The sequence below is a fragment of the Marmota monax genome, unplaced genomic scaffold, assembly GCF_021218885.2.
Source record: "Marmota monax isolate L192 unplaced genomic scaffold, Marmota_monax_Labrador192_F-V1.1 WCK01_AAM20220418_F8-fsc00014, whole genome shotgun sequence".
In the NCBI taxonomy this organism is placed as follows: domain Eukaryota; kingdom Metazoa; phylum Chordata; class Mammalia; order Rodentia; family Sciuridae; genus Marmota; species Marmota monax.
Genome location: NW_026695222.1, coordinates 1,976,110 through 2,003,096, shown reverse-complemented (window position 1 = coordinate 2,003,096; position 26,987 = coordinate 1,976,110). Strand labels below are relative to the sequence as shown.

The following is a 26,987-nucleotide window of genomic DNA, read 5'->3' as shown; positions in this document are numbered from 1 at the left end:
TCAGACCAGAAACCCAGGAAAGACTTGTATTCTAGAGACTGTGTCTTCTGGAAGTATTCTTTCTTGCTTTGGGGAGATTGTCTTTCCTATTACGGCCTTCAATTAGCTTGACTGAGTTTCACATGAATTATAGAGGGTAACATGCTTTACTCAAAGTCTATTGATTTAAATGTTAATCTCAGATGAGATTAAGCATACATTTATTAAAAAACATCTAGAATAACGTTTGACCATCTGGGTACCATGCGTTAGCAAATTAACACAAAAAAGTCACCATTATACAAGTTAAATGTTATAATCCCATGTTATAGATGAGCACAGTAAAGGACTCAGAGATATTTGGATACTAATAGACAGTTTATTATGGGGCTTCTGGACTGTATAAAAGTGGTTTTTGTTTTCCAAAGCCCAGATGTCTGTGGAAGTAATGGTGTTTCAATTAAGCAGAAATATGCTCTTTTAGAGACAAACTCATGCTAAAAGAAGCATTTAGTGACCATGGCTGTATGTTTTAGAGGTGTCTTTTAGCTACTGATATATACATTAACCAAAGATGACCATCTCTTCTAATGGGATGTATGCTTGTCATGATAGACAACTCTGTAAAAAGAGGAGTTACAAAAACTAAGTCACCTTGTCCTTCACAATCCAGAAACTTTTCCATCATTTCCTTTCTTGATGCAAACAATTGAACTTAAGGCTCTACTATTTATAACCATGACAATAGTTTATTCCAATATATTGTGGCATATTGAGTCTTTAATCTTCACTTTATATTCCCCAACTCTGCATTTAGTCTTGAACTAAGCGTTAAAAATTATTTCCAGATGAGCTTCAACTACCTTTCCAGCCTTTCAACCCTTCACTGTGAACAACAGTAGGACTAAACTTGCTCCCAAGAGGACTCATGGGTTCACATATTCTTTGCCCATTTTGCTAATTAATGCCTCTGTGTTCATCTTTCTCTCCAGATGAACTTAACTGCTGATTCCGTTTCTGCTTATCCTTTCATTTCTCAGTGACGTTCTCAGTGAAATTTCCAGATCGTTTGAGTGGGATTAAAGTTTCCAGTTTTAGGTAATGCATGATCTCTATTCATCTGTTCAAAAGGCACTGAAATCAGTGTCTAAAAAGAGTCCCAAAGTCAAATACAATCTATCCCCCCTTGCAGGAGGATGCCCTATCCTGCCTCTGTAGGTGCTCAATAAATGTTTGATACATTAACTGTGACATGAACCAGAGGAGACAATAGAAATTAGGGAAACGAGAAGGAAGACGCCTTCCTATGAAGGAAGAGAGCTGACTCCCCTCCACCTTTCTCCCTTCCACTGGTCCAGGATCCCCGCCCACTCCTCCGACCTTAGGAAGAAGCAGGCACTGCGCATGCTCTGTATCCAGGGCTTCCTACGGGCGCGTCGCCCCGCCTCCTCCCGGCGCACGGGCGCGCGCGCGCGGTCCCGGGGAGCGTGCCCTGCGTGCGGGTGCTCGCCGAGCCCGCCGGGCGCTAGATCCCCGAGTGCCCCGGCCGGGGCCAGAGAAGCCGGCACCTGGCCGAGGTGGCTAGCAGCGACGACCCCCGAGGCGACGAGGAGCTTGGGCGGTGAGTGAGGGCCCCGCGGGCGAGGGGGCGGGCACCTCCGCGCGTGCGCAGCGCTGGACCGCCCGGTCAGAGGCGCGCGCCCGGCCGCCGGCCGGAGTGCCCAACTGCGGCGGGGCCGGGCCGGGGGCATCGGGTTGTCGGCCCACCTGGAGCCAGGGCATGCATGGGCTCCTGGGACTCTCGCCCCCGTTCTAGAGGTGCTGGCCGTACCGACGGGCTTCCCGAGGGCGCTCTAGGTGGGGCGCCCCGGGCCAGGGGCAGGGCCGGCTGCTTGCAGCCCAGCGACCGCACGGAAGGGCGAGGCGAACCCGCCTGGGCTCCAGCCAGTTGGGTGCTCGACTCTGGAGGGAGCTTAGGTTCAGGGTGGGGGAACAGGTCCTTGGAGGGGGCGCGGCCGGGAAATCTTGGAGCCTTGCAGGTGGGGCGGCGGGGAGGCGGCCGCACCCCCTCGCCCGGAGAGGCGCACAGTTGGGAACGGGAGCAAACTTCCCCCAAGTAACTTTTATTGAGGCTCTGCCTGCAGGGTCTAGGGGGACAGGTGTGTGGCTGGGTGCTTCAGGACCGACACCCAAGGCTTGCCCAGCTCTGGTCCTCGCAGGACCTCAGCGAGAGATGGTGGGCGATTGCGGGGATTGATTTCCCTCTGGTGCTAGGAGCGCGTCCTCCCAAGTTCAGAGTGGCGTTTGTAGTTCATTCACTGTTAAGATAGATGTAGAAGTTTGGTGTTTTGGTAAGAAGGATATTTGCTCTGTTGGGAAGAAAAGTCTTATGCTGCATTGTCTTACTATCTCAAAGAAAGTTTTGTTAGAGTTTGCTGGGGATTCCTATTTATCAAGCAACCTATTGTCTGCCTGCTTGGAGAAAACTATCTTAATTCTATTATTAGTTTCAAAAAGACCAAAGGAGATATTTGTTTTTTCGATTTATTTTGAAAATACTCCCCGTCACCTCGCAAATCCTTTAACATAGTACGTAGTTTCCAAACTTGGCTGCACAGGAGAATCGCTGGGAAGTTTTAAAACTCTGGCATGCCCAAATTGCAGCCCAGGCCAATTAAAGCACAATGTAGTTTTTTTTTTTTTTTTTTTTTTTTTTTTTTTTTAAAGATGCCCAGGTAATTTTGAAGAGTTTGGGAACTGCTGGCGTAAGTCAAGACTTAAGTTTTACAAAGTAATGACATTCAGTTTATAATTGATGGGATGAAATTCCAGCTCATTTTCCTTAGATAGGAACTCACAAAGGGTGGTTTGTTTCCCACCAGGGAGGGAGCGAAGCAGAATATAATGTGACTCTGGTGCGCACAACATTGTTCTAAATGTTTTTGAATTTGTGCTGGGGCTGGGAGCAGGAGCTAGAAACTTGATTGCGGAGGGGGAAGACCTCCGTTGCAACATCCAGTGTACAAAGTATCTGAGGGGCCAAATAACTTGTGAACAAGCTCGTGAATACCACCTGATCAACATCCTGATTGGAGCCCCCCCCCCTCCCCCATGGTCACTGAGTGTCTCACTCTGGTTGGATGAAGAAACTCCCCTTCTCAAACGTCATCAACCAATAGCTTTATAGGTCACCTCCAGCAATAACATAAACCAATAGACAGTAGCTATGCAGGGACCCATTTGGGACCTCTCCCTTATGGGAGCTGCACTTCCTCTCTGTTTAAAGAAAGAAATATATTCTGTCTCTTTACCATCTATTGTCCATGGGTCTCATTCTTTGGATCCTCGAGACAAAGAACCTACATCTTGCTGCTGGATGTCTCAGATTTGGGGACTCCTTGGGGCTCCTGGGAAGGGTGAGTAAAATGCACCGACAAAACTAGTAGCTTCGTGGCTGGTCTAAAGACTTGGGTACAGGCTTATTGGAGGAGGTTTACTCAGTCCCCTCTGTCTGGAGGGAAGAATGTTGGTCAAGCTCTACTTCAGCTTCTCTGTGGAACAGGAACCAGGTCAACCTATTTGTTCAAGTTTCTGCTTCTTTCACTTTCTGATAGATTCTGCTCCATGGTGGAGGGCACTTATACTCCATGCAGATTGGATTCAGATATGAAGACTTTGTTGATCTGAAGTCTTTGGAAAAGAGGCAACTCATTAATTCGCAGACCATGAACCGAGCAATCTGTCTCTTTCTCTACTCCTCTGCTTGCTAAAAATCGATCTCTTGCTCTCAGCCCCCCCCCCCCCCCCCCCCAATCAAGGCTATTGGGAATTTTCAAGTCCTTGAGCTGGAACCCCAATCATATCCTTGGTAATTGCTTCTGAGATAGGCACCAATTTTGCAGTTTTTTTTTTTTTTTTTTGCCTCAATTCTCTTAACAGCTCCTAGGCTAGACCCTAGGATGAAAGATATAATTCAAGCTAATCATAGTCAAATAAGCATGCATCTCTTCTAGTAGAAGGGACCCAATTGTATGTTCTCCTTAATTGGGGATATTACTCAGAACATTATCAGAACATTGTCCAGGCTGTGGAAAAAGGCAGAGAATGTGGGAGTTTGGGCTGTTTTATTATTAATGCGCTTTGTGTTGTGGAAGGGAGTAATGTTTGGGAATTTCATAAGGATTATTTCAGGATGTGAAAGGGTCACCAAGAAGGAAAGAGATAAAAGAAAGTTATAGGCATGGAGATATATTTTGCTAGGAAAAGTTGAAGAGAAAGTATATTGTATGATAAGGACAAAACTAAGGATGTAAAGAAGCTATAGAATGTTTAAGAAAGTTGTGGATGGTTTGTGGAAGGTAAATACTCAAAAATTTTGTGTATGTGATTTAATTGGCTATAATTAGTACAGTTGGTTAACATTGTTTGAGATTTTTATGGGGTCAAGTTTTGGTGTGCTGGTACAGGAAAGGGTCTAGTTCTTTGTTGGACTGGCAGTATTTCTTGGAGCCTTGGTCTGCTCTTAATTGTCAGGACGATTTTTTGTGTGTGTCTCATGGGCTTTTGTTGCTTTGGAGGCTGGGGCTTGGAAGGTTGGAGTTATACTTGTTTTGGGGTCTTTTAAATGTTTGCTTCATGACTGGTTGAACAGACGCCTATGTTTTGGGTTGTTGCAGTATGGTCAATGCCCTAGGTGTGTTTGTCTGGATGCGTGTATACATCTAGGGGCTGGATATGTTTGTCCAGGAGTTAGTTATCTGAGTGTTGATGGGTTTGTGAAGTAGAGGCTCTAATGGGCTGCTACAGGCAAGATGGTTGCCTTACCTGTGTTAAGTCTGAATGGACTTTCATTTTGTGGACTTCCGCAGTGGTGTTTGGATGGGGCTCTCAAGTGAGCGTGTTTGATTCTCAGATGTGTATCTCTGGTTGCATATATTTGGTGTGTTGCCTGCATTGTAGTGGCCTAGAATGATGGTTGTTTTGTTCACCCAGTTATGTGGTGGTCATTTGGGGACTTTTGAATAGGTGTGGGCTCTGATTCTTTTGAGACTTAGTTTGCCTGAGTAGTGAGGGCCTGGTAGATGCAGGAGATTATCTTGATGGGACCATATTGGTATTTTGAGAAGACCTTGTTGATTTGATGCATGAGGTGTTGGGTTTTGGTGTGTGTCAGTGGACTGAGGTTTGCCCTTAAAGAAACCCTTGAGTAACCTTCATACTGATTCTCCCTCTAGAAGTCTTTCAGCTAGTGGTAGTCCGAACACAGGTAGGTCAAAGTTTATCATGACAGACAGGGAATCACAGGATGCAGGGCCCCATCAGTAAGAGTGACCAGTTTGATAGGCTACCTTCCTTTACCTTGCTCACTCATGAGAAAGAGGAGGAACACCAGGGGACGCCTTGGTTGGGAGACAAAAGGAATAATGGGACACCTTGTCCTTCCCTTTTTGATTTACAGATGGGAATTACTCCCTCTACTGACCACATACCCTTAGAATGTATCTTAAATAGTTGAGATCATATTGACCCACAAACTGTAAAAAAGAAACGCCTGATATTTTTCTGTACAGGAGCCTCGTGTGAGTATAACCTGGAGTATGGGGAAAATGGCCTCCAGAGGGAAATATCAACTATAACACCATTTTACAGTTAGACCTGTTTTGCAAACAAGAACATAAAGGGTCTGAAATCCCTTATGTGCAGGCCTTCTTTGCTTTAAGGGACAACCCCAAATTATGTAAAAACAAATGCTACATAGATATGGTACTTCTTGCTGTTCTCACTTTAGGACCAAATCATGGAAGGACATCTCCCTTTTAAAAAAGAATAATACACCATGTAACTGCCCTTCCTATCAGGGACCCCAAAGATGCCCAAGGCCCCTAAGATAACACCCCGTATTTATTCCTCCCTTCTGCCTTTGTAAGAAGCAGGTATGGGCCTAGATGGGAGACCTACCACAGTGCATGTAAAGAGAATGTTCCCTTCTCTTTACATGGTTTAAAGCAGACAAAGGCTGACTTAGGGAAAATTTCATATGACCCTGACAGCTGTTTTGAGTTTTTTCAGAGACTAACTCAGACTTTTGACCTGGCATGGAAAGATGTTATGTGGCTTCTCAATGAACCCCTGACTCCAGATGAAAAGATGGCAGCCCTACAGGCTGCTGAGGTGTGTGGGGGATGAAATATATGCAACCAATGGGAGCAGGGATTTCCTGACTGGCCAAGGAAATGAATACTTCCCTGAGGGAAGACAAGCAGTGCCCCAAAATGATCCCCACTGGGATCCTAACTCTTCCCCAGAGGACTTGAAAGAAACATTTTCAGCTCCTGTATTATAGAAGGGCTCAGGAGGACTTACACTAAGCCTTTAGATTACTCTAAGTTATCTCAGGTTGCTCAGGTAGACCCCCTCTGCTTTCCTAGAAACACTTAGGGAGGCTCCGACCAAATATACCAGCATGACCCCAGAGTCTGTGGGGGGCCAATTGATCTTAAGGGATCACTTTATAACCTAGTCAGCTTCAGACATCAAAAGGATACCTCAGAGAGTTCCCTTAGAACCTGACAATACTCAGGACAATCTTCTTAAAATAGCCAGTAAGATATTTTACAATAGAGATCAGGAGGAAACTTAAATGGAAGAGGAACAGAACTTTTTGAAAGATAGTGGCTCTAGTGACTACAACAGAGTAGGTCAACTCAAAGTGAGGCTCAGGAGAAAGGAAGTCTACCTCTACTTGCTTTGGTTGTGGACAGGAAGGATACTTCAAGTAGGGTTGACCATGGAAGTCAAGGGCGGGGGACCGCCCTCCCAAACCTTGTACTGTTTGCAAGGGGGACTATTGGAAGTTGGTTGTACCTAGAGGTGAAAGTCCCCTAGTTCAGACACTTCACTGATGGTCCAGCAGCCGGACTGAGGAGGCCCAGGGCATCCCTCATTGGCTCCCCTTTCTTGAACCATCATGTCCATAAGGCAGCCTTGAGTGACCAAGACCATAGAGGGAGAGGAAATTAGTTTCCCTTTGGACTTGAAGGCCGTTTTTCTGCCCTGTTTTCAAGTCCTGGTCTTGTCTCAACACTCTTGTAACTGTAAAAGGAATGTCTGGAAGACCTCTTACCAGAAGTTTCTCAAGACCCCTCTGCTATGAATAGGATGGCATTCTTTTTATGTTTACTTTCTTAATCACACCTGAGAGCTCAGCCCTTTTACTGGGGAAGGACATTTTAGTCTGTGTGTATCCATCCATTCTCATGACACCAGGAGGAACTTTCTGTCTAGCATTGATGGAGACTAATATTAATCCAGAAGCATGGGCAAAATAGGAAGAGAAGAACAACTTTTGTTAAAATCCATATAAAGGTCCCATCTCCTTCCCACATCAGAAACAGTTTGTCTTAAAACCAGAAACAAAGAAAGGGTTATAAACTGTAATAGATAACTTAAGAATACATGGCCTTCTGAATTTTGCAGTAGCCCTTGCAGTACTCCTGTTTTGGGGGTACAAAAGCCCAATAGGAAATGGAGATTAGTATAAGACCTTTGGTTGGTAAATGAAGCTGTGGTCCTCATTTGCTCAGTAATCCTTAATTCTTATACTTTGCTATCTCAAATTCCAGAGGACTCTGAAAGGTTCTCAATGTTAGATTTAAAAGATGCCTTGTTTTGCATTTAAAGAGCCCCTCTGACCAATCTACTTAGTTCACTTGGATTATTTAACCCTAATGGTTTAGAGATAGCCCACACTTGTTTGGACAAGCCCTAGCTCAGGATTTTTTTCCAGTTCAGCCATCCACAGAGGTCATTTCACTATGTGGATGACCTTCTCCTCTGTGCTTCTTCAGATGAAATCTCACACAGGAATACCGAAGCATTACTTAATATTCTGGCAGAAAAGGATACAAGGTCTCGAAGTCTAAAGCCCAGCTTTGCCAAGTGTCTGTCAAATACCTGGGATTAGTGTTGAATATCAGGAGAGGAAAGGATTAAACCTATTTCCTCTTTCCCACTGCCTAGGACTCTGAAGAAACTAAGAGAGCTGTGGGTATAACAGGGTTTTGTAGACTACGGATTCCAGGGTATGGGGCAAACAGCCCGTCCTCTCTATCAGTTAATTAAAAAAAAACACTCAAAGCTCAAATACCCGTCTTTGGGAATAGGAACCTGAACAGGCCATTGACCAACTTAAAAAGGCACTACTTCAAGCACCTGCTTTGAGCTTCCCCACTGCACAGACTTTTTATTTACATGTCTTTGGAAGACATGGGAAAGCATTAGCAATTCTGACTCAAGAACAGAACCCATACAACCACCTGTGGGATACTTGATCAAAGAATTGGACTTAGGTGCCAAAGGATGGCCAACCTGCTTGTGGGCAGTAACACCAGTGGCACTTCTAATCCCCAAGACTGCCAAATTAATGATGTTAGGAAGAGATTTAACTGTACTTACTCCCCATAATGTGGCAAGACTCCTAGAGGACAAAGGGAGTCTTTGGCTCTCAGGTACTAAAGTGCTATTATTTGAAGAATCAGCTGTCCAATTAAAAACCTGTCCCTTTGTAGGGACAGCCATCTTTCTTCCTTAGGAAAAGGAAACTGAACACAACTGTGAACAAGTAGTACTCCAAACCTATGCTGCTAGGGAAGACTTAAAAGACACCCACCCTAGAAACTCCTGACCTAGTTCTTTTTTACAGGTGTAAGTTCCTTTATGGAGCTGAGGGTTCATAAGGCAGGATATGTAGTGGTCACCTTAGAGGCAACTAACTATTGAAAGCTCAGTCCTCTCACCAGGTGCTAATGCTCAGTGTGCAAAACTCATAGCTCTCACCAAGAATTGTAGAAATTTGCAAAGAATAAAAGTGTTAATATATTTACAAATTCCAAGTATACCTTTTTAGTTCTTTATATCCATGCTGCTTTTGGAAAGAGAGACTTTTTTTTTAATATGTATTTTTTTTTAGTTGTAGGTGGACAAAATACCTTTATTTTTATGTGGTGCTGAGGATTGAACCCAGTGCCTCACATTTGCCAGGGAAGCGCTCTACCACTGAGCCCCAACCTCAGCCTGAGACATTTTTTTTTTTTTTTTTTTGACAGCTAATGGATCTCCTGTTAAATACCATAATGAAATTGACAAATGCTTTTTCTGTCAATTTGAAGTCCCTGTAAAATATTGTAGGGGTCATCACAAAGGAAGTAATGAGATCAGAGAAGGCAACAAACTAGCTGATCAGGCTGCTACAGCTGCAGCCAAGGAATGGCTAACTGTACGAACAATAGAGGCACCTGTGATCTGGGAATACTCTTAGAGATGCAGCCTCAATACTCTGAACTTAAAAAGAATGGGCCCTCTCACAAGAATACTCTCCTTACCCCTAAGGATGGTAGCAAACAAATAGGAAAGTCATATCAGAGGCCAATCAGTGAGAGTTCATTAAAGCCTTCCACCAATCTTTTCATTTGAGCATAGACAAAACTCATCATATGATACAAAAGCTATTCACAGGCAAAAATCTCAGATTCACCAGATCACTAAGCCTGTGAAATTTGTCAAAAGAACAATCTCCTCAATAAAAAGATAGTTCCTTTAGGCATACAACATAAAGGTAAATATCCTTCGGAAAACTGGCAGCTAGATTTCACTTATATGCCAAAATCAAGAGGCATGCAGTATCTCCTGGTCTGGGTAGACACTTTCACCAGTTGGGTGGAAGCCTTCTCTTGCAGGATGGAAAAGTCCTTAGAAGTAAAAAGAATCCTGGTCTCTGAAGTCATTCCCAGGTTTGGACTTCCCAGAAGTTGACAGAGTGACAAGGACCTGTCCTTCAAGGCAACTGTCACTCAAAGTGTATCTACAGCACCTTGGTTTACAATATCATTTGCATTGTGCCTGGAGGCCCACATCATTAGGAAAGGTGGAAAAGACCAACAATGTCTTCAAAAGATACCTTAGAAAATTAGCTTAAGAAACCCACTTCCTGTAGCCTGCCTTGTTTCCTGTAGCCTTACTACTAATCAGGAACACACCATAGACCTTAGGCTTAAGCCCCTATGAAATGTTATATGGATTACCATTCCTCCCTAATGACTTTTTTTAAAAAAAATTTGTTCTAATTATTTATACATGATAGCAGAATGTAGTTTTATTCTTTGTACACAAATGGAGCAGAATTTTTCATTTCTCTGGTTGTACAAGATGTAAAGTCACACCACATGTATCTAGGGTAATGATGTTCATCTCATTCCACCATCCTTCCTGCTCCCATGCCCCCTTTGCCCAATTCAAGTTCCTCCAATCTTCCCCCGCCCTCCACTGCTCGAATAATGACTTCTTGCTTTACAAAGAAATAGCACAAATACAGGACATACCAGCCGTAGCCAAATTCTAAAATACCTTACAAAAACTTTCAGGGGCATGCATTAGAAATACTGGTCCTTATGGTCCTTTGCTGTTCAGTCCTAGAGATTTAGTATTGGTCAAGTCTCTCCCCTCTCTCTCCATCTTTAGGCCCTGGGAGGGCCCTCACAAGTAATCCTGGTTTCTCTGACAGCAGTTAAAGTGGTTGGGATCAACTCATGGATCATCATTCTCAAGTTAAACCCGAGAACCAGCAGAAAATCCTAAAGGTAAGCATCCCCAGGGAGAAAAAGACATCAACTAGTACTCCTGTGAGCCACTGGAGGATTTCAAACTTCTGTTCAGACAAAGAGATATAAGTAGCAGTACCCTTGAGAATTTGGGGTCTGATAAATGATAATTGGGATAACTGCTCATGGGAGTAGGACTAACATAAGTTGCCCTTGATTCTTGGAATAGGTGTGAAAATGTATGGTTGTGAAGGGATATTGGATAATAGTTATCATACTGTTTTTATGTAGATATGGGAACTGTATTATGATGGATTCAACTTTTGGCTACTGCCTTTAACTTACCTGATAGTTGGGTATGTGGAAGAAAATCATTTGGAATTATCCCTGCCCTTCTGGAGGCTTGGAAAAACTTAAATTGCACTATGTCACTTCAGATGCAATATGAAAAATAATTTCCTAATCAAGAAATAGACTGTTTTTTAAAGGATGGGAGGATCTGGGCGTGGTGGCACATGCCTGTAGTCCCAGAGGCTTGGTAGGCTGAGACAGGAGAATCTCGAGTTGAAAACGAGCTTCAGCAACTGCAAGGCACTAAGCAACTCATTGAGACCCTGTCTCTAAATAAAATACAAAATAGGGCTGGGGATGTGGCTCAGTAGTTGAGTGCCCCTGAGTTCAATCCCCTGTACAGAAAAAAAAAGCATGGGAGGAGGATTTTTCAGAGCCAGGCCAAATAATTTAATATCAGTAATGATTCTGTGACCCTTTCTGGGTTCAGTAAGCTTCATATGAACACCTAATTGACATTTCCGGTTTACTTTGAAAATTCTTCTTACACTCCATCTGATGGTCCTGTCTTGGGATTTCTAAATACATCACTATGCTCCTGGACATTTGAGGTGACATACACCACAACAGAGGGTATAATTCTTCCCTATATAGTCAATTACATGCAAAGCCCCGGAAAAAAAAAAAGAAAAAAACCCACATTTATTCTTAAGCTTAAATTTCCCCCCTCCCTGTAAAGCCTCCTGTTCCAAAGTTAACACCTCCAGTCTTTCAGCAGGATGGAGTTCAGGAACTTTTAAGGGAACTGACCTCCTTTACTATTTTCCTCTCAAAAATTCTTTTTAAAAATGCATATTATTGGGGATGAGGATATAGCTTAGTTGGTAGAGTGCCTGCTTTGCATGCACAAGGCCCTGGGTTCAATCCCCAGTACTACCAAAAAAAAAAAAAAAAAAAAAAAAGCATATTATTGGAGTTTGGGCCAATACATTATTCAAATAGAATAAAATTGATGATGATTTAATTTCCGAAGAACTTTCTGGCTCCAGATGCTCTCAACAAAAACCCCCTACCTTGTTTTTTCAGTATGGATTCCAAATAAACCTGGAGCCAGAACAGAGTCTATTTTTCATTTGTGGAGATAAGGCATATATTTCCTTGCCACCTGTCTGGACAGGCTTTTCCTCATTGGCCCACCTAGCCCTAGAAATTTCAGTAGTACCAGGGGACACTAAGATGCCTCAGATCCTTGATCTTTAAAAGCTATTCTATAGTCAAAAGGGCAATACCTGCAGCTCTCCCTATAATTAATACCTTTGATATAAGGAATGGGAGGCACAGCAGGGGTTGCTGTTGGAGGAACCTCAGGACATCCCTGCCTAGCTGGCTAAGAGGAAGGGTGCAAAAACTAACCCAAAAGGTAGACCCTTTGGCAGGGATGGTCCTACTATCAAGCCCTGGACCTTTTGACCACCCATGCTGGGAGAACTTGTGTATTTGCGAGAAGAATGTTATTTTTATGTTAACAATTTTGGCCAGATTCAGGTCCACTTAACAAAACTGATCAGATTGTAACTTGGACATCACTGTGGGCACAACTCCTTAGATGGTTATGGCTCTTGTCCTCTTAGCTATGGTGTGTTTACTTTTGGTTTTAGGTCCATGTATGTTAAATAAATGCCTTAATGAAATTTTCTTGCCTAGAAGCAATCACACTTCAGGTGGTGTTGCTAAAGAAAGAGCCCCAGATGCATCCTTGAGGTCCTCTAGATAGACCCACTGAAGAGTTTCCCTAACTGCCACAGTCAACACCCCCATCTATCCTGCAGAAGCTAGATGATCATCTTCCAAATACCCTAATGTCAGTTAGGGTTACTCAGAGCCGGAATAAGAGCAGGAGCTAGAAATTTGGTAGGCAGACAGGGTTGGAGCTTCATTGTAACAATTCCTGATACAGAGTGTCTGATGGGCCAGACAGGACTGTAGTTAAGCATGTGAACAGCACATGATCAACATCCTGATTGGGTGGGAGGGGCATGATCAGTCAGAGTCTCGCTTTGATTGGATGCAGAAACTCCCCCCAAAGGTCATAAACCAATAGCTTTAAAGGTTACTTCCAGGAATTACATATAAATCTCTAGACAATAGCTATTCAGTGGTGATCAATTCAGGATCCCTCCCTTCTGGAAGCTGCAGTTCCTCTCAATTTCTTTAAAGAAAGAAATAAATTGTCACTTTATTCTACCCTCTGTTGTCCATGGATCTCATTCTTCAGATCTGAGTCTCACACCTTGCTGCTCTGCCTCTTGGGCTACTAGGCTCACCTTTTATGACCTCTTGCCACTGCCACGGGGCTTCTCCTTTTAACCTTTTCTCAACTCCTCTCCCTGAGCCCCACTCTTTTACCATATTCCAACCTTAGAGAGAATCTCTCTAGAATCAGATACTGTACCTGAAGAGTTACAGTGGGTTTCGATAGCAACAGATCCTTCAGGGGAAGTGGGCAGGCCCTCTTGCCCCTGAGTTTTCTAAACAGAAGATTTTACATCACTTTTCAGTTCTTACACTCAGCGCAGGTAAGGGTGAGCATGTCTAGTTACAGGTTTTCTAAGATAATTATAGAACGATTGCTGTTGTATAGGGTGATACTGGTTGCCACTATATTGTTCTCCCCAGAATATTTTTTTCTCTCCAAATCTTTGCACCCCAAACTGATTTAACCAAGTTCCAAAATGAGGTAGAAGCAGTTTGTGTCTCTTGCTTTTCCTTTCAGGTACACAAACCTGAAAATTGTGTGCATCATTTTTCTAAAGTCCTAACATATGTAAGCAATTGAAAAGTGAAATGTCTTACAGCTATGCAAAAAATTTCGGACAATTTGTGGCAAAAAATGCCATTATCAGATTTTCAAGTTGTTTTGTTCCTAGAAAGTACTCTGCCCCAGATTCTTTACAAAGTTAAACCCTTTACAAAGTTAAAGCGTGTGTAATGTTATACCTTAACAAAGGGAAAGGCAGGGTCTTAAGCATTTGCCCATTTCCTCCCTCCCGCAACACACACACAAAGATCAGTTTTTTACTAAGTGTTCATTCTTTCATGCTCAAAAGAGATAATTGGTAGTCATCTAATTTCAGTTTGCCTATCTTAGAATTGTTAAAAATGTTCTAAGTAAAATAGTGCAGAAATAAATTATTTATGTTTCAGACTTTTTATTTTGTTTTTTGAAATCCTTCAAACAGTCATATCATAAAGAAATCAATGAGTTAATTGGACAATATGCTTCAATTTGGCCCTTTTTCTTTGTGTGCATAAACATGGTTTGTAACAAAATCAGCATTTTAATTTAACATATAGTTTTAACTGCTTTTTAACTTAATATTATATCACAGATGTTTCCTTTAAGTCCTTTGAAAATAGAGTTTTTAATGATGGATATGCCTAGTTATTTCCATTTATACTTTTTTTTATTTCCATTTTTACTGTTTGAGAATATGGTATTAAATTTTAAGGTTGCAAAACCTGGGTTGTCCACCTCTTGTCAAAGTGACCTTAATCAGCTAATTCTTTAATCTCCTTTTTTGGGGATAAGAGTAGTCATTCACACGCTATAGAGTTTTGGTGAGATGGAATAAACCAAATATAGGAAGGCTAATCGAGATTGGCAAGGGTGTAGATTCAGTTAAGCAGGAAGATTTGAGATAAATACCTTTGCTTGGAGTCTGCTTCCCTGTGACTTGCTTAGGCTGGATTTACAGCAGAATTCCTGGGCAGAGGTGAACTGTGAGGCTTGTTGCCAAATTGCTTATGCCATGACACATTCTTTTACCCACTATCTCAGCACTTCAGTGTTTAATCCTTCCTGATTTTCTATAAAATTGATCTTATTTTAATTGTAATTAATTTTTTTTTTTCAACTAATGAAATTAGTGATTTGCTTTCTTGTTTTTCCTTTTGGGAGTTGTCCTGGTACTTTGCTACTTTACTTTTAAATGATTTTTTTAAAAAAGGTGATTGTAAATACCTGTTTTATATGAAAACTACTATGACTTTATCATATCTGTAGAGTTTTCTCTCCCTTTCTCACAACTCATTATTTGTTTTATAATTTACTTGATGGTATTTTATAAACAAAAACCGTTTTTATGTGGTCAGGCCTTTTATCTTATATCTTTTTTTTCATTGTTTTTTCTTGTAAACATTTATGCTTAGAAAGCCAAGAGGTGAAGTAAATGAAACAAAAACTTGGGAAACATTAGATCTTTTAAAATTCCATAGTTGTACAGTTGTATATGGAGATGAATTGATCTTATATCATGCTCCATTCCATTTGCTAATTCTGTCACACTGTATATCCATCCTTTCTTCATTATTTTGTGTTTTTTACTTCATAAAAAATTTAAATCTTAATACCTTTTCTTCTGTTTAGATCTTTCTCACCTACACAATTGATCTCTAATTTTAAGGCCAAATCCTCTTAATCCTAGATTTAGAATATATAGAAATCTAGTAGAGCAAGTCACACTGCTCTTTTTTTTACTTTTTTTTTGGTGGGGGGGACTGGGGATTGAACAACATAGTGGTACTTTACCATGGAGCCCCATTCCTTAACTCTTTGTTATTATTTTTGGACAGGGTCTCACTGGTTTGCTTAGGGCCTTGCTAAGTTGGTGAGGCTGACCTTGAACCTGCAATCCCCCTGAGTCACTGAGATTACAGCCATGCACCTCCATGCCTGACTGAGTTTTGTTTTCTTTGCCTCACTCCATGTATTTCTTGTTAGGGTTCTTCTTAGGTATTCAGGTTTTTGTTGTTGTTATTGTGATGTGTTTATCAAATTGGCTATTGCTAGGCTAAGATGGTTGTTCATTTTATGTATTTATTTTATAGCTGGCTCTTATTCTAAAAACATTGCAGTTTATTCTCTTGGGTTTTCTAGTTATATAATCATTTGCAGATAATGACACTTGTGTCTGCTTCTTCCTAATAATTATACCTTTTATTTTGGTTTTATGGCAGGTTGCAGTAGAGTTAGCGTTCTGTAATTTATAAAATGCTTCTGGAACATTATCAAATAGTAATGATGATATTATACAAACTCGTGTTGTTCTTTAATAGGAAACACAGCACTAGAACAAAATAATGGCTTTTGATTTATCATGGTTCTTCATCAGGACAAAGGAAATTTATCCTTTTATTTCCAATTTTACCTAAAATTATTTTTGTTTTTTAAGGGATGTGAATTACATATTAGCAAATGACCACTGGCATCAGCATTTTATCACTGGTATTTCTTAACAAGTCTACTGACCAGAGTCTCAAATATCAAACTGGATCAAATTCTTCCTTGGGGATAATTCTTGAAACAATGAATTCATGAGAACATTGAAACATTATGTGGTATTCAATGCGTAATCATATCTTCTTGAGTGAAGTTGGGTAGAAGACAAGTCACCAGAGCTTTTTTTGAAAGACAGTATTTCACATTGCTAAATTGTACAGTAATTTCTCATCTATACCTATTGATATCAGTTTATAAAATTGGTCATACCTTCTTTTTTTCAAGGCAAGCACTCTACCAAGTGAGCTGTATCCCCAGCTCCCTCCCGTCTTTCTTGATACCCTTTCTGCAATTGATTTTTGAGGATTCCACACACTCAGCTTTTCCTTCTGTACCACTGGCCTGCTGGTTTCCTCTTTTCCATTGTTTTTAAAATTTATGCTAGTTTTCTCTTCTAACCCTGTCTATTAATTTGTAAAGGACCAAGGCTCAGCTCCTGCCAAGCTCTTGGCACAGATAACCACAAGTCTAGAATAAAATACCATGTAGCTGCATAAGACTCCTAAATGTATATCTCCAGCTCTTGTAGAGCTGACTGCTTTTTTTTACTTCTTTCACGTAACTTGGATATGTAAAATATAACTCAGTCTTAACTGTACCAAAGCGGAATTTCTGATCTTTCTGGCAAACCTTCACCACCTGCATCCTGCTTCATTTTCCAGGTTGTTTATACCTAAAGGCTTGGGGTCATCCTGATTCTTCTCTTTCTCTTTGTAGATCCAGGCTGGCAGCAAGTCCTGTTGCACTGTCTTCATAAGTGATTCCAGAATCCTGCCTTCAGAGTAAATCCGGACCACTTTTCTAACCTCTACTACTAGCATCTTTGCCCTAGTTTCTAGCATCTATTGCCTGGATTATTGCAATGGCCTCCTAACAAATAACTGCTCTCCTTTCTTCTTCCCTGGTTTCTCTTTAGCAATATAACAACCAGAGTAATGATTTTAAAATATTAAGTCAGATTGTTTTCATCTCAGTACCACAAATAACAACAACCACAGACCAGCAAAATAGCAACAAGAACCCGAACCTTCTAGTGGTCTCTTGGAAAAAAGGCCAGATTCCTTAAGAGTCACAAAGTCCTATACAATCTGGTTCCTGTTAACTGTGATCTCTTCCACCACTTCTCTCCCTCTTGTTCTCCACTCCAGCCATGGTTCCTTCTTCCTTGAACATGGCAGGCATATTCCCATTTTAGGTCTTTGTGGGCTTCCCTTCTGCCTGCATCCCACACTCCAGATATGTTCACGATCTACTCCCTCATCTTCAAGTCTTCACTTTATAATTGCCAGGTGTAGTCTGTATCTCTCATGCAGTGCTCTGCCATTTCTTTTTCTATAGTATATGTTACCTTTTAAATCACTAATAGGATACATTATTTTATTATTATTTTTGTGTGTGAAATGTCTCTCTCCCCTACCCCTGCTAGACTATAAGCTCCATGAAGGCAAATTTTTCTTTTCTTATTTTTTTATACTAGGGATTGAACCTAGGGGTGCTTTACCATTGAACCACATCCCCAGGTTTTTTATTTTGAGATAGGGGTTCACTAAGTTGTTTAGGGCCTTGCTGAGTTGCTGAGGCTGACTTTGAACCTGCAATCCTCCTTCCTCAGCCTCTCAAGTTGCTGGGATTATAGGCACACATTACTGTGCCCAGTTAAATATTTCATGTTTGGTCATTATGTGTCCCCAAAGTGCCTAGCACATAGAAGATGGTCAGTAAATATTTTTTGAATGAATACAGTCTTCCTTCATTTTTTCCCCCAGTGAATTTATGAGAAAGCAGTATATGCATAATCTTTTGGTATTTGTGAATTAGTATCCCACCAGTAAGGGAGAAGTTCCAGGGCATGTAAAATTTATATGGTGGTACTGATACAGAGAATGCTTATGAGGTTTAAATAGGGTATGTGTGTAAAGCACTAAGCTGTGTTAATGTGTAGGACCAGATCACTTAACTTTCAGAAGAGCCTCAGTTGTGAATTCTAGAAACTTCTCTCAGATTTTAGCTTAATCAATGATAGATAGCGATATCACTGAGAAGCCTTTTACAATATGCCTGGGTTCCCTGTTAAATATCAATGAACTATATTTTGTTCTCTAACCCATTGGCATTTATCTCTTAAAGTGGAATATAACCATTTTCTTCTTCAATGCTTTCTTAGTATTCAGGACATCGTTCATGTCTCCTTTAAGCCTTTTTCCCTGTAAGGTTCTAACTGAAATCATTTCTATAAGGTGATTTTGAAACTCTTCAGACCCCAGAGAGGCACATAATTGAACATGATACTAAATCCACAAAATCAAAGATTTTAGTCCTTTACCTTCTGTTTCACAGACAAGAGTATACTGGAGTCATCCCTATAGCAATCTTTATAGCAGTATTTTTCAAGTTGCACTTAAAGTGTTTCTAGTCTCCTTTTGTGCCCTTCAAATCCAAAAATATCTCAAAAACTCAGACTCTTTCCTTTTTAAGAGAATAAGAAATATTTGAATGATTTGTACTGTTTGGAATTGCTGTGCAGCTAAGTGGTGTCTCTTATAAGACAAAAGATGATTATTTTAGAGATAAAGCAACTAAAGTATAGACAGTAAAAATCATGATGAATGCATCTCTAGAAATGTATAAGCCTTACAGCTGTTACCTAAACACAAAAATGTGAAAATTTTCAATTCTACTATTCTTTTCAAGGTATAGCTACTTCCTCATGTATGTTATTTCTACTTAATTTTTCTGTGATAGTATATGAGCAAGAACAGCCCCCTGTTCAATTAGAGGTGTAAACATTTTAGCCATTATTACCATACAGAAATAAAATTTCATAAGCATGTTGTTCTGAATCAGTCTACCTGATGAATTTGTCTTGACTTTTTAACTCTGATTAGATCTGTTTTGCTATTATGAAGACTCAGACTTTTGAAAATCACGTCCTTAAAAAGTTATTTTGTATTGAATTCTAAATAGTCACTACTATGGGCCAAGTCTGAATGGAAAGTGTTGACCTTACTCTGTTGATGGATTGCATTTCCCATCGTTTAGGCTACATTACTGGATAGCCCATTTGGAAAACAGACCTTGTTTTTGTAGTTCTACATTTTGTTTAGAGACTCTGTAATGATTGCTGTCTTCATGAAAGTGTTTTAGTTCTTTGAATTGCTCCCTTGCTTCTTCTACTCATCTGTTGTTTTTTTGTTTGTTTGTTTGTTATTTGGAAATAGTGATCTTGCCTATCCAGCACAAGCAAACATATCTACCCAGTAGTGGGGGACTTATTTTGGTCCTCAGGTACAATTATATTTTAAATCTCTGTGAACAGAGAAGGGCTTATAATATAGACCACCACCTATATCATAACCTGGATTAATGGAAAATGTAGGTGAGAGTTGAGTGTAATTATAATAAAGTCAAACTACATTTAATGTGCTTTCAGGGAATTATTTATGTTCGTAGAAAGTCTGAAAATTGATAAAATTCTTAATTCGGGTTAGAGCAGACTACTGTTCCCGAAATAATCTTATTACCAACATTCAAAATGGTGAGAAGCTGCATAGAAGCACCTCCCTGTTCAAGGGGACAGATTCAGTTGTTGCTGTCTCTTATGCAGCCTTTGCCCCCAACCCCTTTGTAAGTGGGGTTGCATCCCAGAGTGTGCCCACCTTGGGATATAGGGCACCTATGTGCTTGAAGCTGGAATGCTTCTGTTGGAAGGTGAGCTGTTACCTGAATGTAGAGAGAGAGTGGAGGCAAGAGTACACTGTGCAGTCATGGTCAGTCTTGCATGGTAGATTTCCCCACCACTCCCTCTGGTGATTTCAGCACATATTTAATACATGCTGTCTAACTTCTTTTGTTGCAATTTGTATATTTTCTAGTTAACTTATACCATTTAATCAGTATTTCTTCGAGACCTATGGAATCTGTCCATCTTACCTGAAATTTTGGATTACTTTATTAGCGACTTTATCTTACCAAAGTTAAGAAGGTCTCATCAGAATGCCAAAATCAATCCTGAACTCTTGGTTAGCAAAAGACTTCTGGCATATATTCTATCAACATTAGTCAGGGAGTTATGTGACCATGTGGGTATGGATTAAACATGTCAGTATATAATAATGTTTGGGTTGGATTATGAAAAAATGAAATGCCCCAAATCAGGACAAGCTATATTTGATTTTACAGTCTTTCTATAACGTGATATCATTATTAAGTGTGCAATAATTTGAGAAACAGAATCCTATTAAGATGCACAACCTCAAACATTTTTTGAAGAGTGAAGCTGAGAAAATGTTTCAATACCAACTTTGTAAGTAAAAGACTATTTTTAATGAAAAATTATTGCTGGTAGATGAAATATTTTCTTTGGAATTTTTCAGTCTTAACCTTTATGTCCAACAAGCTGTTTTCTTCTATTTAGTCTGTTAGAACGTTTTGATATTGTATACTATCTACTATCATCCGTATCAGTATAATGTTTAGGTAGATAATAAAATGACACTGATGGGAGAAGCAGTTTCTATCAAATGTGTCTCTTTAAATGAAAAAACAGTGAAAAAAATTTTCTTGAACATCGACAGCCATGCTTACTTTGGAGAGCAGCAGAGGTTGCTGCTTCGTATAGGAGAAAGCAATGTGTAGAAAAATATTTGTTTCTTTCTGTTCTTTTTTTTGTGTGTGTGTGTGTGTGAAGTTTATAGGAATACAGTCTACTCAAAAGCTTATTTAATTTTATTTTTAAAACAACTTAAGGTATCAATTAAAATGATCTTGCATTTCATAGTCTGTGAATCTTCTGAGATCTGGCAGTGCCAAGCTGCCACACAGTGTAATGAACAACAGAATATTAGCTCTGACTGCTGATGTTAGTTTTTGTGGCACAGATTGTCATATTTCTCTTGCATCCTCCAGTCTGTCTACAGTGTACAAAAAATTATTTTGGAGTAAATGGTTGAAAATTATGCTCTAAGAATTAGTTCTTATTTTCTAGTTGAGTGAAATAGGAAAACAGGTATGTGTAAAAACCTGTCCCTGGCCCTGATCATGTATAGTTTTTTAAGAAAGTTTTTGCCAATAAAATCCAAACTACTTATGAATCTGGGCATCAGTTGTTTTCATACATTTTGGTCTTAGGACCGACCCTCTGTACTTTGAAATATTTTGAAAAGTCCAGAAAACTTGTTTGTGGGAGTCATACCTATTAATCTTTACTGGAGTAGAAATTGAAATACAAAAATTCTAAATATTTACTTAAAAATTAGTAGCTATTTTGGTTGAAACATATGAAGAAAATCTGACCCTATCCAGATAAAGTAGCTGGACAAGTAAGGATTTTTTTTTTTGTGTGTGTGTGTGTGTGTATGTGTGTGTGGTGCCCAGGGCAAGTACTCTACCAACTGAGCTATATCCCCTGCCCAAGAAAGGAATATTTTAAAACCTTTCCAGATAATTGTGTATATGTGATACCTCACCCAAACTTGATAAATGGTAGTTTTTTGGATTAATTGCATGTGGAATCTAAAACTGTATCTGTGAATGTTTTGTACAATTATTGTACTAAAATCCATTGATCTGTTTGTACTTTGAATGGATTTTTTAAAATCAGTGTGTGATTCTGTACAGTAATTACATTGTTATTAGGAAACATTATTTCACTGAGTAATGCAAATCTTTCAGATGTTGACACTTTTCATTATATAATATCAAATAAATCACATTCATCTACTATCACTGCTCCCATCAGAACAGTCTAAGTGTTAGGAAGCTGTCAGACTCATGGTTTCATAATCAAGGTTCCCAAAATTCTAATTTTTGGTTGAAGCTTGAATTTTATCATCAGCAATAAATACTGTCAGTTCTCCTTGAAGTGACAGGCTGACTTCATTCATTGTTGAGAAAATGTCTGCCAGATACCTCAGTATGAATAAGCACACTTTATTCTCTTAAGTGACACTGATGTTTTAAAAAAGCTACTGGTTTGACTCATAACACAAACAGTTGAACAAGTGTTTTTTCTCAATAGAAGAAATAGAAGGCAGCCATTCTATTTCAGTTTCATCAGAAATGTTTTATGCATGCTTCCCCATTTTGTGACACAGAATATTAAGAAGGTATGTACTCAAGGGTTGAGGTTTAATAAATTAAACAGTTTTTACTGATGTATCTCCCAATGATTCCTCAAGAAACAGTACTTTGGTAAAGTACAGTAGCTAATCTGCATTCATTCACCCATGTTGTTTCACTACTTGCCTAAATCCCCCATCATGTGGGTGGGAATGGTGAAGAATGGAGAAGAAAAGGTGACTGGATGGGCCCTTGAGCCTGTCTTCCCTTCAGCTGTTCAGGGTTCCCTGGGGTGACCTTCAATTGGCTAAGGAACCAGAAGCATTGATAGTGAAAACTTGTCCTTTTGTTTCAGAGCTTCTGAAGAAAACCCTGTCTTTCTGTTTGAAGCAAATGGGCCTCCTATGAGGTCCTTTAGTCATGTGTCACTCGGACCAGATGTTGCTGAGAGGCTTCTGAGGGATTCTGTCTCTTGTGCCTACTTCAGATACTTTTCTTTAACTGGTGAAGTTCAGAATTGCTTAAAATGATTAATGGTTTCAAATCATACACATATCCTACAGGCACACTCAGAATATATTTACTTCATCCCACCTTCTAAGAAAAACTTTTCTAACTAATTGAATTTGCTATTTGAACATTTAAACAGTTTTATTTTTTTTCTTTTTGACCAAAATAAAACTCATACTGTGACTTTAAAACAGTTTGTTTACATTTTTAGCACTACTAATGGTTTTTAAAATCATTTTTTGTGGTATAAGTTTCCTTTGCTAAAGGGAGTAGTCCAGCCAGAGACTTTCTAGCCATGCCCCAAATATTTAGGTAGTTCATTATTGATATTACCATTTCCAGTTATTTTGATACAATATAGTAAGGGACTATAGACTGAAGTTGAGAATTTGAGGTGGTAGTTGTTATTATTTTAAGTCAAATGCCTGATTACACTCTGGTTTTTAGTAGAGTAAAGCAGAGAGATAAATAGTGTATTTTTGCTGCTTGTGCCCAAGTTCTGCAGTCATCTAAAATGAGGTATCACCCATACTAGCAGTGTGATTTGTTTGCAGAGGAAGCATGAGTTTGTAGACTGCCCTGTATACACAAGCCTATTTTATTACTTTGTTTGAAGATTGGGTGTGTCTAATGTAGTGGAAATTCATCCATTCAATGTTAAATACAGACGAAACACATTTCAGAGCCACATAAAAAGTCTTTTTAATTATCCATTTTTGGGGATTATTCATATTATTGCTTTACTCCTTTCATGTGAGCTACTGAGAATTTTTCATTCTTTCCAGTTCATTAAATCACCAAAATTCTGTATTTGTGTTATAAATAAATATGCCAGACCGTGAATTGAAGTTGGTTGATAAAAGCAGCTTTGTCCTGGTAATTGATTCTTATTTCTGGTTAACCCGTACTTCTCTCTGAATATCTATCTACATTACATTGAATTTTAGACTTCTAATGAAGCCTTACTTTGAGCACATGTAGGGACTTGCTTTAAGTTGAGTTTTAAGTATTTTCATTTGGATTAGCTGCAAGATGAATGTAGTATTATAATTCTATATTTGTGCTTAGACATGTTCAGGAGAGCCCCAGGACACATTTAATAGGTATCTAGTTTCTTTGCCACTGCACATAGTTTAAACTTGCAATTCAGACAACTAAAACATATTATAAACTTCAGTCTCAGACAATTTTATCTCTAGACTAGCTGCACTTCACAAATGCAATCTAGAGTGCTAATTGGACTTGGAGTGTTGGGTTTGAACCTTTTCTGATATAACCAATGAAAAGCCAGGTGTGTGGGTGTGGCACTGTTAGCTCCCATTGGAAATATAGGGTTCGGTCCTCAGATAATGAACACTCTTGTCAGGCAACTTAAGGCAAAATAGAATGTGAGAAAGTATTGCAGTTGTCCATAGAGAGTCTGGAAGCATCAGGAAACCTTCCTTGCTGAGATTTCTTTTTTTGTTGTTTGTTTTTAGTTTTAGTTGGACATAATACCTTTACTTTATTTATTTATTTTTATGTGGTGCTGAGGATTGAACCCAGGCAAGCGCTCTACTGCTGAGCTACAACCCCAGTCCCCTTGCTGAGGTTTCTACCCTGTGGACCGCATCTTGAAGGACACATAAACTTTCAATAGGCGGTTTAGTAGGGAAGAAAAGACAGTGAAGATGGTATAAAGCAATGGAACCATTTGTAATGTGAGAGTATTGTCTGGTTACAAAATGAGTAAATGACAAGAACAAATCAAAGGAACTGATCGTGAGTTGGAGTGGGGTCACGGAGATCCAAAATGCATTGCAAGTTAAGTGGCTTCCCCTCATTGAGAAATGTGAGATAAAATTTACCCTCTCTGGGTAGATGCTTTGTCTGCATGCATTTGGCATGCAGAAGAGCCTACTCTCAGTTCACCTGATAACCTCTGTAGGAAGAGCATCACAAAGTACAGTTTAGATTTGGGCAGGTTCTTTGCCACTGCACATAGTTTAAACTGCCTTTTCTTCTCTATAAAACTATATTCAGAGACTTTCTTCTTGATTTCATCTACCCTGCAAAACAGGCTGTTTGTCACTCTACACGTGGCTCCATTGCTTCCTGCCAACCTCACTGCCTTTTCTCTCTATAAACTATATTCCGAGACTCTCTGCACTTGATATTTCTTTCTTTTCTTTTCTTTTTTTTTTTTTAATGCTAAAGGGGATTGGACTCAGGGGCTCTCAACCACTGAGCCACATCCTCAGCCATTTTTATTTATTGATGGGGTCTTGCTGAATTGTTTAGGGCCTCACTAAGTTGCCAAGGCTGGCTTTGAACTTTCAATCCTCCTGCCTCAGCCTCCTGAGCCACTGGGATTACAGGTGTGCACCACTGTACCTGGCTCTTTTTGGTCTTTTGGAAAATGTTTTATTTTAAATTCTATAAGGGGGTATTACTTTAAGCAAATACTGACATCAACTAGGATTCCTGTACTAAACTCTTAATAAATCCGGTCGTCCCACAGCTACCTACTTATAGAAGAGGAAACTGACTCAAATGTTAGCTTTCTCAGTGAGGGTAAGCCACACGAATTGTGCATTATGGAGCTCTGTCATTGCTCCAGTCAGCGGTAGCTTTTTTTTGACTTGTCTTCTTTATTCACCTACCCTGCAAAATGGACTGTTTTTCACTCTGCACATGGCTCCATTTCTTCCTGCCAACCTCACTGCTTTTTCTTCTCTATAATATAAACTATATTCAGAGACTCTCTGCTCTTTCTTGGTCTGGTTCCAGTTATCATCATTAGTATGGATCTCATATGTATAAGTCCATGCAACTGTTAACTAAAGAAATGGCTGCTGCTTATGTTATTAAAACAAAATGTGGGTACTGACAGTTGAGTTGCCACCTTTTGAAGGTGTATTTTGACTATAATGTTTTTAGTCTGCTCATTAGAGTTGAGGTCCACATATAAAGGCTGTCTGCCTGTGTCTCTGTGATGTAGAGATTGGGGAAACCCAAATTAATATCAAGTCTCCATGAATAGTCTTGACTTTATAAGTGAGACAACTTTGAGTATTATTTTATGAGCAGTTAGATTATTTTATTTTATACCTCTGGGTAGTTCAAGTACTGGCCTACTTAAATAGTAGATCTTAATTACAAAAATGAAAAATAGACCTGCTGAATATATTATTAGACTTTAATTTTTGTTTGGAATACCTTATTTTTTTTATTTATTTTTGTTTTTAGTTCTGACACATGAAGTCAAGCTAAGTATATAAACTCCTCAGCTTCAAGTCTGATTACAACAGTGTGAGGGATGAGAGCAACAAAGGAGTACTTTATCAGTGCCAGATTATTTCCTGCAGCAAATGGGAAGAGTCTCTGAAGGTTACTTGGTGTTGATATAGTTAAGGTTATACCAGCTCTTATAGTACGCTGTACCTTAATATTGGGTCCTTCAAAACATGCCCAGGGGATATAGGTTAAAACTAATTACAAGTAGCATAAACCATTTTTTAATTTGGACTCAGGAGAGATTTTACTTTGAGTTTTTGCCAGAAGTTGGTTTCTACATTAACCCTGTCACAGGCTTCTAATGCCACATAGTGTTTTTTGTTGGGGAATAATTTTACTCATTTTAGTAATGAATGTGACTTTGATTACATCTGTTGGTATCTACTTAAGAGAAGATATGTTGGAAGTTGATAGTAAAAGTAGTCTCTAATTTCACAGCTTTTTTCTTTTCCCTACAGTAGTATTTTTCATACCTCACTCAGCATAGCAGACCTCTTAGTTTTAGATCTTGTGTTGTTTTTCTTTAATTACCATGTTTCATTTTAATCACATACATTGTAGAAATGAAGGATGATGTTTCATTAAGTACTAATTAAGTGAGACCCTTATGATAATCAAAATAAAAAATCGTAATGGGTCTTTTCTGTGAAGTGTTGCTAAAATTAAAAAAAAAAAATGTCTTTCAGAGTTTTCTGGCCTTGCCTTTTCTCAAAACAATTTAAAATCTAAGGTTATTTGTCTCATTCAGGTATTTGGGGAGGTGGGGGATAAGTAGAAGAATGGGAGAAAAAATTTTTTTTAAGCACCCTTGGGTGACTAACTTTTAACAATACACAAAGTTATCTTGAATTTGGAATCTTTGATTTCTCATAAAGGTTTTTCCCTAGGATTTGTGAATGTTGGAAAAAAAATGGACTGTGACATTTGCAATTTCACTAATA

At 39.4% G+C, this 26,987-nt stretch overlaps 1 protein-coding gene across 2 annotated transcripts in view; it reads left to right on the top strand.

The window, feature by feature from the left end:
- Positions 1-1,464: 1,464 nt before the first annotated feature.
- Btbd3 (BTB domain containing 3) overlaps positions 1,465-26,987 on the top strand; it is a 41,739-nt gene continuing 16,216 nt past the window's right edge. The window contains exons 1-2 of one of the 2 annotated variants that reach the window (XM_046433608.2): positions 1,494-1,600; positions 10,495-10,613. The gene's annotated coding sequence lies outside the window, so the exon portion shown is untranslated. Of the gene's footprint in view, positions 1,601-10,494; positions 10,614-26,987 lie in introns of both variants that reach the window. The other variant, XM_046433607.2, reaches the window with a different exon arrangement.